Raw genomic sequence first — 16,618 nt, 5'->3', positions numbered from 1 at the left:
GCGAGCCCCGCACAAAAATAGGACATGCCGCGGTTTGTTTGCCGCGTGACATTTCGCGCGGCCAAACCGCGGCCGTCTGCATAGGAGTGCGTATTGTAATGCACTCCTATGCAGGCTTTCAGTGGCGGAAATCCCGCGGGAAATCCCGCCGCGGGATTTCCGCCCGTGTGCAGGTGGCCGAATGCTGTAAAAGTGAAATAAAACAAAGAATGGCGGAATTTCTTTTTTTTTTTTTACCTATTACCCCCTCCTCCAAAATTAATAAAAGTTATACAATACCGTATAAGTACCTAAAAATGATGGCATTAAAAAATAAAAATTGTCTTCTAAAAAAAACAAGCACTCATATGGCTATGTCAACAGAAGAATTAAAAAGTCATGGCTCTTCGGAGTCTCTTAAAGGGGTTGTCCCGCGGCAGCAAGTGGGTCTATACACTTCTGTATGGCCATATTAATGCACTTTGTAATGTACATTGTGCATTAATTATGAGCCATACAGAAGTTATAAAAAGTTTTATACTTACCTGCTCCGTTGCTGGCGTCCTCGTTCCCATGGAGCCGACTAATTTTCGCCCTCCGATGGCCAAATTAGCCGCGCTTGCGCAGTCCGGGTCTTCTTATCTTCTCAATGGGGCTCCGTGTAGCTCCGTGTAGCTCCGCCCCGTCACGTGCCGATTCCAGCCAATCAGGAGGCTGGAATCGGCAATGGACCGCACAGAAGCCCTGCGGTCCACGGAGACAGAGGATCCCGGCGGCCATCTTCAGCAGGTAAGTATGAAGACGCCGGACCGCCGGGATTCAGGTAAGCGCTGTGCGGGTTGTTTTTTTAACCCCTGCATCGGGGTTGTCTCGCGCCGAACGGGGGGGGGGGGTTAAAAAAAAAAAAAAACCCGTTTCGGCGCGGGACAACCCCTTTAAACAACATTAAAAAAGCTCTTGACTCATGGACTAAGGGCTGCTTTTCCTGGTTTGGGAGGTGCTCAACATTTAAGATGAATGTCCTTCATAGAATACTATACATCCTCCAAGCTTTACCCATCCACATACTAGATTATTTTTCTGACACTTATCTTCCCTGCTTACAAAGTTTATCTGGGAGGGCAAGACTGCCCGTATAGCCTGTAGCACCCTGTCTAGATCCATAGAGATGGGTGGTCTGGGCCTCCCAGATTTCTGGGCCTATCATCAAGCCTCTCATTTACTGTTTGTGGTTGACTGGCATAGGCACACTGACTTTAAGCAGTGAGTCACACTGGAACAGATGTTCTCTGCGATACCTCTGGCTGCTCTACCCTGGCTACATGCAGATATTCCCCTGGAGGCCAGTTCCCACCCCACAATAGGCTCCACTCTTAGGGTTATCTCTGGGGTCTTCCCCAAACCCAGGATCTCGTCTATGCTTTTGCCCCTATTTCCCATACTGGGAAACTCAGCATTTCCATCCAGACTGGAAAGTGGAAACTTTCACAGATGGCTCTGTAGCGGTAGATTTAGAGCATCTCACTTTCTCTCAGAAGGTCAGAAGGAGAATGGCTATCAACAGAGGCTCTGGGACATATCATAGAACCCATGCCGCTGACCCATGCGAGACGATGGAGATGGAGGACCTTACAACATCCATGAAAGACTCGCAGGATAGGTTCTCTAAAATCTGGCACTACTAGGTTGAATTCCTAAACTCAAAAGAATATAGAAACCTACTTGGTCAATGACCTTCCTGGCCCACTATTAGGGGTTCCCACACGGGATGACTGGATCTTCTGCTCTCGCACACCTCTTCCCCCAATGAGACAGAGGGGGGTTAGGTGTGTAGAGCAGTTTTGATATTGCCTATCTCCCCCCTTGGCTATCCTGCTCCCTCTTCCGGGACTGTAGCTGCCTCTTCTTCCATCTCCATCCTTGTTCGTGCAGTAGCCTCTGAGCACAGAGAGGCAGTTGTGTAGGGGCAGTAGTACGCCTATTTCAGGCCTCTCCTCCACAATTGATGATTGAGCTGCAGGCTTCAGAGCCAGGAGTGGGGAACGGAGAGCAGAAGTTGAGCCGCTACCATCACCACCACCTTCACCGACATTGTAGTTAGCATTCTTCCCAATATAAAAAAAAAATCTAGTGGTCCTAGACGAACAATAGCATTCCTCCATTGCCGTGTACACATAATCACTTATGTATGGAAAATCTTCTCAGGCAGAAAATCTCAATAAGACCGCTAGATTATTTAACAGTACATTGTAATCAAAATCTTGGCTCCATGGTTTGGATTTTTAAGGTGTGGTTTACATTGGACTTATGAATACAGACGACCAATATCCCGAATTCACAGCAGAAAAAACAAGCAAGTCTGCAACATGATTGTGTCTGCTACAACAACAGTGAACCTGGCAGCTCATGAAAGTCTTATCTTAATTGCATGACATGACAAGAAAAAGCAAAAATACTGCAAGACTCCACAAACAGCCATTAATAGAGAAGAATGGGTTTGTTCCATAAAAACTTTATTTGATGTTGCTTTGGGCAATACATTCCAGTGAGACTAATATAATGCCCCATAATACTATCTAGCAAAACATACCTCCCCAAGACTTTATCTCAAAGAATGAAGAGATTAAAATTCTAAACTTCTTTTAATAATCATTTTATACCACAAAACTTTATTTTTGCAAGAGCCTCAAACTCAGTCAATGCCACGAAAGTGACTTTTTTTGCATAAAGGAAGAGGTGAGTAACTTTTTCTGGTCTGAGAGCCCCATTGCTGTACTGAATCACTTCCAAGGGCCGCAAGGATATTCTCAGCTGAGACATTTATGGTATATTTTAAGTATATGCCATAATAAATCAAAGTAAGTTCCACTTCCAGGACTCCCACCTACTAGGAGAATGGGGGTCACTTTCAGTCCCCCCCAATCAGCACTCCAGAGAGGAGGAGACAATGCATGTGGCTCTCTCCATTGTAGATTATGGGTGTTGAGGTAATGGCCTGGTATTTCATAAGCCCTATAAACTACAGTGGAGAGAGCTGTATGCCTCCAACTCATATACTCATTTCTGGAGTACCAGACTTTATTCTCCTAATATATAGGGGACGCAGACATGGCTACACAGTGCACCCTTAGTACTTGTACTAATATATCGGGGATCGAGACAAAGCTACAGTGTACCCTTAGTACTTGCCCTACTATCTAGTGTAGTGGCCCAGAATGTATATTCCTAGCTCCTCCATAAATGTCATACATGTCATGTCTTTTGTAGATGCGCTGTGCAAAGTTGTCCTGTCTCCTGTTATGTGTATTGCACAGCTGTAGCAAATGAGAGGTTAAAGGGGTTGTCCCGCGGCAGCAAGTGGGTCTATACACTTCTGTATGGCCATATTAATGCACTTTGTAATGTACATTGTGCATTAATTATGAGCCATACAGAAGTTATAAGAAGTTTTTCACTTACCTGCTCCGTTGCTAGCGTCCTCGTTTCCATGGAGGCCGTCTAATTTTCGGCGTCTAATGGCCAAATTAGACGCGCTTGCGCAGTCCGGGTCTTCTTATTTTCTCAATGGGGCTCCGTGTAGCTCCATGTAGCTCCACCCCGTCACGTGCCGATTCCAGCCAATCAGGAGGCTGGAATCGGCAATGGACCGCACAGAAGCCCTGCGGTCCACCGAGGAAGAAGATCCCGGCGGCCATCTTCAACCGGTAAGTAAGAAGTCACCGGAGCGCGGGGATTCAGGTAAGCGCTGTCCGGTGTTCTTTTTTAACCCCTGCATCGGGGTTGTCTCGCGCCGAACGGGGGGGGGGGGGGGGTTGAAAAAAAAACAAAAAACGTTTCGGCGCGGGACAACCCCTTTAATGTTTGCATGAGACTGGGAGATGCCTGCAAATGTATCAATTTATGTCCTCTCACATGGTATGTGAGAGATTATAAGTAGGAGTGAGTAAGAGTTCAGTTCTGTTCTTCTGGGTTCCTAAGTGAGAGTGCCAGCCACACGGGGGTAACTTCAACCCTCATGTGGTGAAGAATGGAAGAGAAAGAAAGGTTTCCTGAGGACCCTAATGTCAGAAGCCAATAGAGAGCAAGAGAAGTAAGAGAGTTTGAGCGTGTCCAGAAAAGGTTGAGATCCCCGTGCAGAGGTATTGTACTTCAAGAGTGTCTGTGGAGTGACCCTGTTGCTCTGCTATGTGCCACATGGAAATTACATGTGAGCAGCCACGCATAGATACTTCTGTGTCCAGATGATTGGGCATGCACAGAATTATATTGCGGGCTGAATGTTTGCACCCCTGTTTTAAAGTGTTGTCTTATCAAAGAAAATCCCTAGCTTGTTGCTGTGGGTTCGGCTCCTGTAATGCCTGGTAAGCAGCCAGATGAATAGCCTTTCTATTACATGTACAACCTGAGTCCGTCAAAAAACAGCAACTGCTTCATAGCAGACCTCTGCTGTGGCTTACTGTATAGTGAGGGGTCCCATTGGAGGACCCCACTGCCTATATGCCATAATAGGGCACACGGACAACGGCTGTCCTGATGAGACAACCCCTGATCTGTCACAGCTTCCATCTGTTCTGATATTTCAACTACATTTATTTTAAAAGTGTTACTAAACTTTTTAAAAACGTCTGACATGTCATAGTGAAATGTCAGATGTTTTGATCAATGGAGGTCCAGGTGCTAATGCATGCACACATTTACCGTACTCATTAAAAAAAAAATCTCCTGCTCTCCAGTGGATCCGCGGTACAGCCAAAATGACAGCTGTGGCTGTGCAGTGGAAATGATGGCTTCCATTGACTTCTGCGGGATCCACAGAAAAATGGAGCATGCTACAATTTCTTCCCGCACGTGTGGTCTGCACGTCGAGAAAAAAAAATCACATCCACATGCATTAAATTGCTCTGCGGATTCTAATGCATCCCTGTCTGGATCTGTGGATCTCCCACACGGATTTTATAATTAATATCTGCCCATGGACATTGGGCCTTATTGTGAATAAGGAATTGCTGGCAAGTGTGTGGGAGCCCTAAAGCTGGGTTCACACCGTCCGGAATTTCGCTGTGGCAAATCTGCCTGAGGCCGCTAACCCCGGGAATAGCCAGCCGTGTGGACGAGATTTTGAGGGACGGCGAATCCGCCGCGGCAAAGCTGGCAGAAGCCGGCACTGCGGCGTGGATTCACAGTCCGCAGCATGTTCATTTTTTTTTCTTCTTCCGCTGCGGCCGCGCTCTCCTCTATGGGAGAGCCGGCCGCAGCGGAAGAGCAAGTGGCCAGGCCGCATCGAAACCCACGGCTAAGTGCCATGGGTTTTGAAGCAGCGCTTCTCCCGACGGAAGTTTCGCGGTTTTTCGCTGCGGCCAAACCGCGAGATTTCTGCTAGGATTCCGGTGTGTGTGTGTGTGTGAACCCAGCCTTAGACCTTTGGATTTTGGTGTGGAATTCCACATCTGTGAATTTGGCTTCGTCCTGCAAGTAATTCTGTCCCGCATGAAAGATCCCTTAAGAGATTTTGATACTCTTGCAGCGTCCCATAGGGAGACCCCGGACACCTGACATACGTGGGGAGCTGGGAGGGTATAGTGCTGATGTGTCATGGTGGCACTTACCAGGCTCCTTCCCGGAGGGACACACATAGTCAAGACCAGAGTATTACTGCAGGCCACATGGGACAGCCCTAGGATAGGTAATGCCCATTAAACAGGATAACAGGGGATTAGTTGTCACTGGTGACGCCACCCTTCCTATACACACCGGTATGACCCTCGATGGAGAATAAATGCAGCCGCAGTCAGTTCTTGAGTTCCACGGGTCCCTAGGAATGTTTAGAGCCCGGCAAACTTTACTTGAATACTTGAAACAGTACCTCTGCACTGGCCTTGAGAAGCAGTAGTTACTTACAAATGCTCTCTCACTCTTGGGGGGGGGGGGGGGGGTCTCACTCCACTTACATCCAACACACGAGCAACACGGGATATCTCTCTTCCTCTTCCATCTTCACTGCAGGAAGGCTGAAGGTGCCTTCATGTGGCTCTGTTTTAGCTGGACCTCAGGTGGCAGGTAAGATGGAAGACCTGCTACTCCAGAAGATGGAACTCCTTTTTCCGCTCTCATATAACCTTCTCCCATACCACATGACATGACAGACTGGATACATTTACATGCAGGCTTTGGATTTTTATTGAACAATTAACCCTTCTAGCACTGCAGCTGTGCAACACACATACTGGAAATGACAAGACAGGTTTGCACAGTGCATCAACACAGGACATACATGTATGACATTTATGGAGGGGATCAGGATGACGTACTGGGCCACTACACTCTTATAGTTTATTGAAGCTCACTTCTATATTAGAGGATGATCTTTTATGTCATTTGCTTGGGTTTACTTTATTTTTTCTCTCCCTTTTTTCACTCCCTCAGGTTTTGATTATTTTTCTCCCTTATGGGTTATTTTTTTTCTATTGACATTTAGTAGTTGTTATCGGCTGGGGGCATCTTAGTAGCAAAGTTCTTGGTTTTATCAGTGGCACCGGTTGTTGCTTGTTCTACTGTAATTTCTGTAATCTATCAAATTAAATCAGATTTTCGTAAAGATAAATTTCAGCAGAGAAGCTCATAAACCAAATGTACTTTATCTCCAATGCACCTTAGTTTCCAGGAAGCTAGCTAACCAAAGACAGAGTAAATAAGCAGACACGGCTTAATTAGCGGCACAGTTCTTCACAGGATACATTAGGATGCCTATATACAGTAATATGCACAGCTTTAGGCAGGTAGGAAAAAATGCTGCAAAGTAAGAATTTCTTTTCAAAAATAGAAGGTGTCTGATTGGCTCCAAATTTATTCTGCAGAGAACAACAACCCCCAACATTCAGTCAATGACATTAAGAACTATCTCCAGTGTACAAAAGAACAAGGAGTCCTGGAAGTGATGATATGGCCCCACAGAGCCCGGATCTAATCATCATCCAGTCTGTCTGCAATTACATGAAGAGACAGAAGGATTGGAGCAAGTCTAGATCCGCAGAAGATCTGTGCTTAGTTCTCCAAGATGTTTGGAACAACCTCCCTGCCAAGTTCCTTCAAAAACTGCGTGCCAGTGTACCTAAAGGAACTGATGCTGTTGTGTAGGTAACGGGCATCACACCAAATATTAATTTGATTTAATTTGATTTAGATTTCTATTTTGTTGATTCACTTTGTATTTTGTTAATTGCCAAAAATAAACTATTAAGGCTGCCTGCACACGGCAGAGCCAGATTCCGCATGCAGGAGCCCGCAGGAATCCAACCCTGACAGCAGCAGCGTCCATGCGCACCTGTCATTTTTGTTCTTCATCTGCACTGCGGATGGGCATGAAGGCTCACTGTCGGACATGTGCAGTACCATTTTCCTGCGCCGCCGCTAGGTGATGACACGGAATCCGCGAACTGTTCGCACTGTTATTTGTGAGCGAGACACAGGTTGGACGGCTTCTATTGACTTCAATGGAAGCCATCCGCACAGAATCCATGCAAAAATAGTCCATGCTGCGATTTTTTTTTTTTCCTCCGCGAGCGGAAACCACATTTGATTTTCACTCATGTGGAGGAAAAATCGACTTTTGCCATAAGCATGCTATGGACAGTATTTGCTGCGGTGCAGACGCCCAACGTGGATTCTGCAGCAAAAATCTGCCCATGTGAAGCCTAACACTTCTTTTTTTTTTTAAATAGGTGCCACTTTTTCCACACCTGCCTAAAACTTTTACACAGTACTGTACATTAACAGAACTTGTCCTAAATAATATAAATAATGCTACAACGCTACTCCCCATTGGATACGTGTCCCGATTCTCCCCACTATCGGCAACACACCCTATTGCATCTCTTACCTATATTTACACAATTATTGTTGGGGATCCATTCACACAACTTTATGCATATATGTATATATACAATTTTATATATATATATATATATATATATATATATATATATATATATATATATATATATATATATATATATATATATATATATATAACTTTTTTTATTTATTTATTTTTACATCCCTCTCAGTTTGAGCTTTCGTACCTCTTGCGTCACCCTATTTCCATATAGTCCTATTTCTTATTCAAGCTGCCCATTGCTTTAGGACTGCACGTCATGTCTCTGTGTATGTTACTTGTGAAGTGTAAAGCGCTGCGGAATATGTAGGCGCTATATAAATAAAGATTAGGATTATTGTTGCAAGTTGTCATACCGATTTGATGGTCACAGTAGATTATGCAAACCAACACAGGTCGGTAACAAACACAATGCCGTGTTATCATGTTTACTACATGAAATATAAACCGGATTCTAGCGATAAAGGGCCTATAAATAAGTCAAGGCTTCTTTGTTGTGGAATCCCAAGTATGTCTCTGAATTAACGTTCCGATTCACAGTCCAGATTGCTGCTGTAATGAATGCCGGACGGTGACAATATAACCAAGGCAAAGGTTGCCAGACTATAGAGCAGATTTACTATTGGAAATGCACCAATTCTCTGGCGCTAATTGTGCAGGATAACTTTCTTATGTGCTTTTCACCATATTTATGATGTGTTTTAGACATTTATAGACACTTTTTGTGCCATGTCTGAAAAAGAGTGATGTCTTCGTGGAAGGGGTATGGCTATACAAAACAGCTTTGCTATAAATGGAGCAAAATTGTTCCAAATTTACAAAAAATTTGGGAGCAAAATTGTTCAAAATTTGGTGTAAGCTTACCCAACTAATAGGTGGTATAGTTTAGAATAGACAGTCTAAGGATGCGCCTGATACAACATGAGTCTCTGTGATAAATTTGATGCATTGTAAGACTGTCTAGTCTAAGTTTGTACCCTCTAACTATGGTATTAGTAAATCGGCCGCTACGTGTTTACTGATTCTACATCAACAAATAGAGTGGTGCAACAGGCACAACTTTTTGGGATATATGTATATGACTACAGATGGATTTTTCTGAATCTTAGTATTTCTACCAAGATCTGGGTTGGCAGTCCAGTAGCAGTCTCATTATGTGTCTCTGTACGTTTGTAAGGGGTTCGCATTGTAAACCTCATAGTTTTGGTGAGCTGTGAAGTAACAAGCCCTGTTTATGTTTTCATTGTGACCATGGCCTGCCCTCTTCAGGCCAATCTGTGCTATTGCAGAATTTGATTGATAACGTTTACTTATATTAGGTTGTTTCTGATTGGCTGCGGCTGAATACGTGGGACATACAAACAGCGGAGTATTGTAAGGTGTGCACGCTACATTTGAAGAAGGAGAAGGAAGCATTCTTGCTATCTGGAAACATTGGTGCCAGTTGGATTGCTGTACTAGGCTCTCCGGCATAGTACTACTTTATGGCCTGGCATCCCGGCCATGATTTCAAAAGATACGGACAGCTAAAGCCGGGGATCTTCCATAGTTCTGGTGTTTTCCGCCTCCACGTCTACATCCACTGCTTACGATATCTTGTTTGTTCGATTATCTGTACACTAATTTACTGTGTGGTACCCGTTAATAAACAATTCAATTAGGGCTTCAAAATGTCTGCCTATGCTCAGTGAAGTCCTGAGAAACTGCTGTCCACTTGGTGTTAGCTCTGCCACCAGGCCCTATATGTTTGGCACGGTCTAGAATTTGGCACTTGCAATTCGGTGCTCTAAGTCTCAGCTAGGACTTTAGAGAAGGATTTCCCTCTACTCTCCACGTTGTCCACAGGATTGACTCTGTGGCATTCACCAAACATGGATGCCGTAGACCTTCACAAGCCCTCCAGATAAGGACCTGCCAATTGCCCGTGGCCCACCTCCTGCTAGATACCTATTTGAGAGCCTTCCTAGATTAACATGTGACATGCTCCAGTAGGGTGGGCTCTTACTGTATATTTTTATCATTTGGAAGTCACATTTTGAGTGAGCACCACTGAGTCTTGTAGTCTTGTTTCTTGTTTTTACACATTATACTATTGGCAACGGATGTATATACACTGGTATCCGTTAGAGGAGTCCATCATTGGTAATCTTCCCGACATATACCTCCAGGGGCCACTGCAAGAGCTATGTGAAAGTAACCTAAATTATATGTGGAAGTAAACCAACTATATTATAAAATAAGGGAAAAGTTAGCCAAAGGTTAGTGTTGGAATAATCAGACGCTTAACATGTGATGGGCGTTGGCATCCATTGTATGAATGGAGATCTATATTCAGCCCACGAAAAGCAAAGAAAAAAACATGGAGTTATATGGCAGGATTGTGATTTCAGCCAGCAGTGATACGTCACGGGGAATTCTTCAAAAGAACTGAACCTGTCAGCAATTTCACGTGTTTGTGGGTGTTGATCTGGGATTTGTTAATGTTCTTTGAGGCAAAACATTCTTATAAATCGAATACCTTTTCATTTTTTTCAAATAAAGTGGATTTTTAGAAAATGTGTGAGAGTAAAAAGTTTTGTTTCTTTTTAAAGCAGACCATAAGAGAGTTTTCTCCGTGAATGGGGCTGCGCTGCAGTACCGAAAGTGGCTGTATGTAAAAACGTGCTGCAGGCAAGCTGCATCGCAGTCTCTTCATTCTTCTCATTGATGGTGGTCCTAGATTCATCCTCTTATCTATTACCCTATCAATCACACATCTAGGGTCTGTACTGAGGATAAGCCATCAATGTAAATTTTTCGAAACCCCTTTAAGAGTATGTTTACACGTAGTGAAAAATTCTGCCGCAGAATATGTAGCATTTCCACCAAAGACACGGAGTCAATATCCGCCCCATCTGTGCAGATTCTGACTTGCAATCAGTTACTTTTAGAGGATATCCCCACTGGCGTAACTATAGGGGATGCAGGGGATGCGGTTGCACCTGGGCCCAGAAGCCTTAGGGGGCCAATAAGGCCTCTCTTCTCCATATAGGGAACCCAGTACTATGAATAAACCATATAGTTGGGGGCCCTGTTACAGGTTTTGCATCGGGGCCCGGGAGCTTCAAGTTACGCCTCTGGATATCCCTCTCACCTTCGAAATGCTTCTCGCTGTTGGCACTTCCTTCACTGGGCACTTGGCGACCTTTAGTGAGCACACTGACGCTGGCCACTTCCACATCACCTGACCAGCGGCGCTGCGCTCACTAGAGGCCACCAGGTGCCCAGTGAAGAAAGCAACAAGAGCACAAAGGCTTTGGGGTTGAGATGGAGCACGGTATCTTCTGAAATCAGCTGTTGATTTTGAGTCAAAATCTGCACTGATGATGCGGATTTTGACTCTGTCTTTTGCAGAAATGCTACAGATTTTGCTGCAAAATATTCAGCTGCGGAAAATCTGCAGCATTTCCGCTATGTGCAAACATACTCTTGTACAGAGAGTTTACAAGTGGGTAAATATTCAAGCCTTTTTTGTTTTCTAAGCAATCACATGGAAACTTTCACTGAACTTAACACTAAAACACATAGTTTAGTGAGATCAGGAAGTCGGTTCAAAGAGATTGCTATTTTTTTCTAAGGCAACCCATTTTGGCCATCATGCAAACCTATTTGAAATTCTCTAATATTCTGACATGAAATGATCATTACATGATAAATTAATATTACTGAACAAATCAGAACATTGCATAATGACAGAATATTTCACAATGAGAGAGGTAAATGCAGTATAAACTGTGTCTTCCTGTCTTGAAGTCTACCTCATCATCCACAACTCATCCTTTCATCAGATGTCTTTCTTCCTGCTGTACTGCTTTTGATGGGTTTTGTTTTGTTGCTATAGTGTCCGAACGACACGCGCCAAAGTGGGGGAGACCACAAGGATTGCAAGATGGATGTCACGGGTGGTTCTGCAATCTCTCCCAACAAAGGCGGCAAAGGTGTCCTGCTCAGTTGCAGCACAGAGACATAAATATTATATATATATATACATATATATATATATATATATATTTCCTTTCATACTGAACGGTGGTTTGTCACGTGACCCCAGCACTTCATCCTGGACTGTAAGGGTCAATCGCAGAAATAACTTGACATGAGTCCTGGTAGCTTTTGATTAGTATACTGGAAGTACACAGTTTTACTGAAGCTTGAACTTGGTAATGCAATATAACAATGGCAGTCTTGCAGAAATTCGGCATAGCAATTGGTTATGCAGTAAATAGAACACGTAATACAGTTGAATTTTGAATGAACACATTTTCCTCTTCAATGCTCTCTCTCTGACTGGATCTAGAGGTTGCACAGTAGAAATTCTCACAGGCCTAGTTATCAGTTGGGCTTACTAGAAGTACGTGATGCAGTTATTTGAGTTAAGATTTGCAATGGACCTCTTGACTATCCCTGGCTTTGACTTCACCGGGTGTTGTGTAACTCACTGTTTCAGTGGAACGGGTTCCAGCTTCTCTCCCCCTCACTGCTGGCAGACTAGGGAGCTGATGAATCCTAGCTTACCTGAAAATAGAGTGTTGTAGCTGCTCGCTCTGCTGACCTCCTCCTGCAAGACCTCCTCCGATGACTCCCTCTACAGACTCCTCATTAACTCCTCCTAGACTTTCTGTCTTGTTCCCTCACTTTCGCCAATCCTCCCCCTCAGCAAACTGGCTCACTATACAGTTTCCCGCTCTCAGCTCTCACCATCCCCCTCGACCAATCAGTGGGGGCATGACATCCAGCCAATAAGCAGCCAGCTGTTGCCAAGCTCTAACCTTCAAGCTTAGGAAGAAGGGGAAAAGAAGGTTTCCCTGACATGTGGCACCTTCTATGCCTCCTGGAAGTATATAGACAGGTGTGACAGGAATAATGAATATGTGGCTGTTCTGGAGGACCCTCTAGGCCACTACATTGCCACCTAAAAATTGTTTCAGCTATTGAAGTATGTTTCATGTTCTGTTTTACAGTCTTCACATTTAGTTCCGCTGGTTTCTGCGGAGGGACACCACGCCTTATGCCGCCTGCACTGCATAAGAAGTAGTTGCAGTTGAATAAAGTTGTTGTGTGGAGGGTTTTGTGTGTGAGACTCAATGACTGAAGAAGTAGTAGAAGCTGTTGCACAGGGCTCTAAGTTCAGCTCTGTTGTCCTAGATGACTTACTGTCAGATTCTCTGAACGAGAAACCGGCTGTACTGGTCAGTACTCCCCAGACAGCGGATCCGGTCATTAACAGATGGGGGCAAAGCGGAGTAGCAAGCAAGGGATTTCCAGCATAGAACTAGCAAACCACAAGCCAACATGTGTTCTCTGTAAATAAGTGTTTCAAACAGCAAGTCACCATGTCTTCCTTCCGGCCGCAGCAGAATCTCCAGTGACAGACACCTGGTAAGCCCTGTGACCAGGCATTTTTTCATTGCTACTCAGTTCATGAAGTGCCATGCTGTTACATGGTGGAGGATACATTCCATAAGGAGCCAACCATTCAGAGCTGGACTGATGTAGTAGACAACGCCTGCCCACTGGACCTTAAATCTACACCCTGATCGTGCTTCCAATTCAGAATGTATATTTTTAGGTTAAGGCTGCATAGTAAAATGCGGGTCACCCTCAAACTACAGTAAAGTCAAGGACTTACTGAGATTTGTGCAGTGCTTCAATGATTTCCTAGAAGTAAAAAAGTTTATCCATAGGAAAACAGTGACGTTGAGTATGAGCCGTGCAACCTCAAAGTTTCCCTGTGAAGATAAAAATCCCATGACAATCACAAGAATTAAATTAGCATATTGTCGCTCACAACTTTTTTTTCTGGAAGGCAGCCATCTACTGACACCTAGTGGGTTAGGTGGCTTCCTCGTAAACTGCCGTCAGAGATTATGGCGTTGGCTCTCAGCAGCAATTTATTTTTGGTATTTATTTCTCTCTTATATAGCGACAAAATATTCCACAGTGCTGTACACATGTTTTTCATCATGGCCTATCCCCTATGGGGCTCATAATCAAATTTCACCATCTTAAACACATACACACTAGGGTCAATTTTGTATCTAGCCAGTATGCTTTGGAATGTGGGAGGAAACTCATACAAACACGAGGAGAATATATAAAGTATATACAGATGTTGCCCCTCATGAGATTCGAACCAGAACCCCAGCACTGCATGGCAACAGTTCTGCGGTTCTGACTCACCATGTAGCTCCAGTGCACATATGATGTCAGGAATAAGTTAGTATTTATGCACTCAACTGTTGCGCAATAGGACAATGTATTTAAATGAGACCATATGTATTGTGTACAGTAACAGCCTCAAAGTCTTGCACAGTCTAATGTAGTCATCGAAGAAGACAGGACTTCCTTTAATCTACTGTATGCAATTTATTTTCCTTTGCATGTTAGTATTTGGTAATACATTGGAAAATCTACAGATGTTCAACAGATGGTAGTGAGAGGGTTAATATGTGTTGTAAAATTCTTTGCGTGCATCATAGGCATGCTTAGTGTTGTATGAAAGTAAAGTTGGATAGCATTCCCCATAATATAGACTGAATATATATTATAACAGGCTGTTGAGTTTTAAAGAGGCGTGACAACAGGTTTTCCCCACCCACTGACATCACCCATTGACAGTGAGTGGAGCAGGCTGCCCACTTAAAAGATTCAAAGCACCAGGAGCCAAATCTAACTAAGGTTGGTGTACGAGAATGGGGTGTACAAAAAAAGAGTTGCAATAGAGTCAGTGGAGTTATGGCTGCAAAGCTATGCAGCCGGCCCTTCTGATTAAAAGACACGACAGGTCCTCTTTAAATTTGATGAAAATGGCCTCATCCTTCCTCAAAGGTAAAAAAAAAAAAAATGAAATTGCAAACACATTTCCTTGCATACAGGTTCTCGGGGACTTGGATAAAGTTCTCTTGTCGGCACGAGAGCAAGGAAAGACTTCACTCTCTTGCCCAAGGCTGGTGCAGTAAGTTGTCCAATGCTCTATAAGTCACGTGTTCACAATCAAGAAGTTGAATGGCTATATCCATCCTGTTTTAAATGTCTAGGTAGTAAAGATAATTTTGATACCAAAGCGATTTCACAGGGAAGGCTTATTGGGTCTCAGACCCTTGTTAGAGAGGGGATTACCCTTCAAAAATAGACCCTAGAAATGCCTTTCACGCCATCTCTATCACATCAAAAAAACAGCACCTACTACAGTACATCCCCCCCCCCCCCAAAAAAAAAAGCAATACTCACTTGGTCCGCCACGTCCCGATGGTCTCCGGTGTGCTGCGGCAAACTGTTGAGTCCACCCCGTTTGCTATCTGAGCTTCTGCTGGTGATGGGGCTTTGAATAACCCACCTCCAGCAAAGCAAGCGCTGTGATTGGCTCATCGATCGCCAACAGCCAATCACAGCTGGCGCTCAATGAGCCAATCACAGCCATTCAGTGAATTACATCACTCAATGGCTATGATTGGCTCATCGAGTGCCGGCTGTGATTGGCTGCTGGCGCTCGATTAGCCATTCATAGCACTTGCTTTGCTGGAGGCGGGGTATACAAAGCTCCATCACCAAAAAGAAGCTCAGCTGTGAGACGAGGAGGATGCAGTTTACCGCAGCACCTTCGAAGACCATTGGGACACCGCAGACTAGGTGAGTATAAGCCCCCCTGAAAATAAGACACTGTGCCCTTATTGGGGCAAAAATTAATATAAGACAGTGTCCTATTTTCGAGGAAACATGGTAGCATCCAACAGGACATGGTTTGCCTTCATTAGTCATATTTGACAGTCACACACAAGTGATTCTATATTGCTTTGAAGGAGATAGCAAAACATCTCATTTAGATACTTCCCCAGTACAATTAGGCCTATTGTAGTAAAAAAAGAAGTAGAATCATCAATATGTCTGGCTTAAACCCCTTCAGTGTATCTAGACCCACCAGTTTAAGAAGAAATAACCTTAACCTCTTTATTTCTAGACTACTTTCTAAAGGGTCTAGACCAAGTACAATTAAAAGTGGAATTCAGGGGCCATAAAAGCTGCAGCTATTCATACTGACATATTTAAATTTAATTATTTGACACCTTAATTTTTTCTAAAGTTTTTGTGAAGGGCATTCGTTAAAACGGCTTCATGGTTTTTCGCAAAGAATCTTTGTGAAATGCTACCAGTCCATTCCGGGTTGAAATGGGTTTAATTCACGAGGGCTTCTACCTACTAAGTGTTGCTGGGTGGCTGCCTTCAGTAAAACAAAACACAGTTTCTGGGAGTCTATGATTTGCAAACTGTATTTGTTTAAGGGCTAAGGTCAGCCACCTAGCAACAGCGGTTCTTCACCCTCCCATTGTTATTCCTGATGGGGTAGCCAGATTACATAGTTCATTTCACGTTCTTGTTCTGTAGGCCCCATTAGGAACCTGAGGCAGTGGAATCAAAGTCTGGCAGGCGAGAACAAGAAGGCATGTCCTCCTTGGACTTGTCAAACTTCATTCCATCTAGACGAGCTAATACCGTAATCCTAAGAGTTGGATGAAATCGAGCAGTAGAGAAGTTGACCTGTACTTTATTACGTTCTCTTAAAAACTTTTAGTTCGCTATAAAAAAGCAAACGGGAGTAAATATATTTGTTCTCGTGAACGTAGATGACATGCTATGTCTTGTGAGCTTAGATGGAAAATACTTCATGTGATTGTTACTGACACAAACAACTTGTTTATACAGGATGTCTGC

General features: G+C 43.9%; 1 non-coding gene across 1 annotated transcript; it reads left to right on the top strand.

Annotated features, from left to right (window-relative positions):
• The first annotated feature begins 14,397 nt into the window (after positions 1 to 14,397).
• Positions 14,398 to 14,499, top strand: LOC136579391 (U6atac minor spliceosomal RNA). The gene has a single exon (XR_010786863.1). It is a non-coding gene; the product is annotated as a U6atac minor spliceosomal RNA (small nuclear RNA).
• The last annotated feature ends 2,119 nt before the right edge of the window (positions 14,500 to 16,618 follow it).

This window comes from Eleutherodactylus coqui, chromosome 9, assembly GCF_035609145.1.
Source record: "Eleutherodactylus coqui strain aEleCoq1 chromosome 9, aEleCoq1.hap1, whole genome shotgun sequence".
Lineage (NCBI taxonomy): Eukaryota > Metazoa > Chordata > Amphibia > Anura > Eleutherodactylidae > Eleutherodactylus > Eleutherodactylus coqui.
Note: the sequence above shows the minus strand (reverse complement) of the source record. Positions and strands in the feature narration are given on the sequence as shown.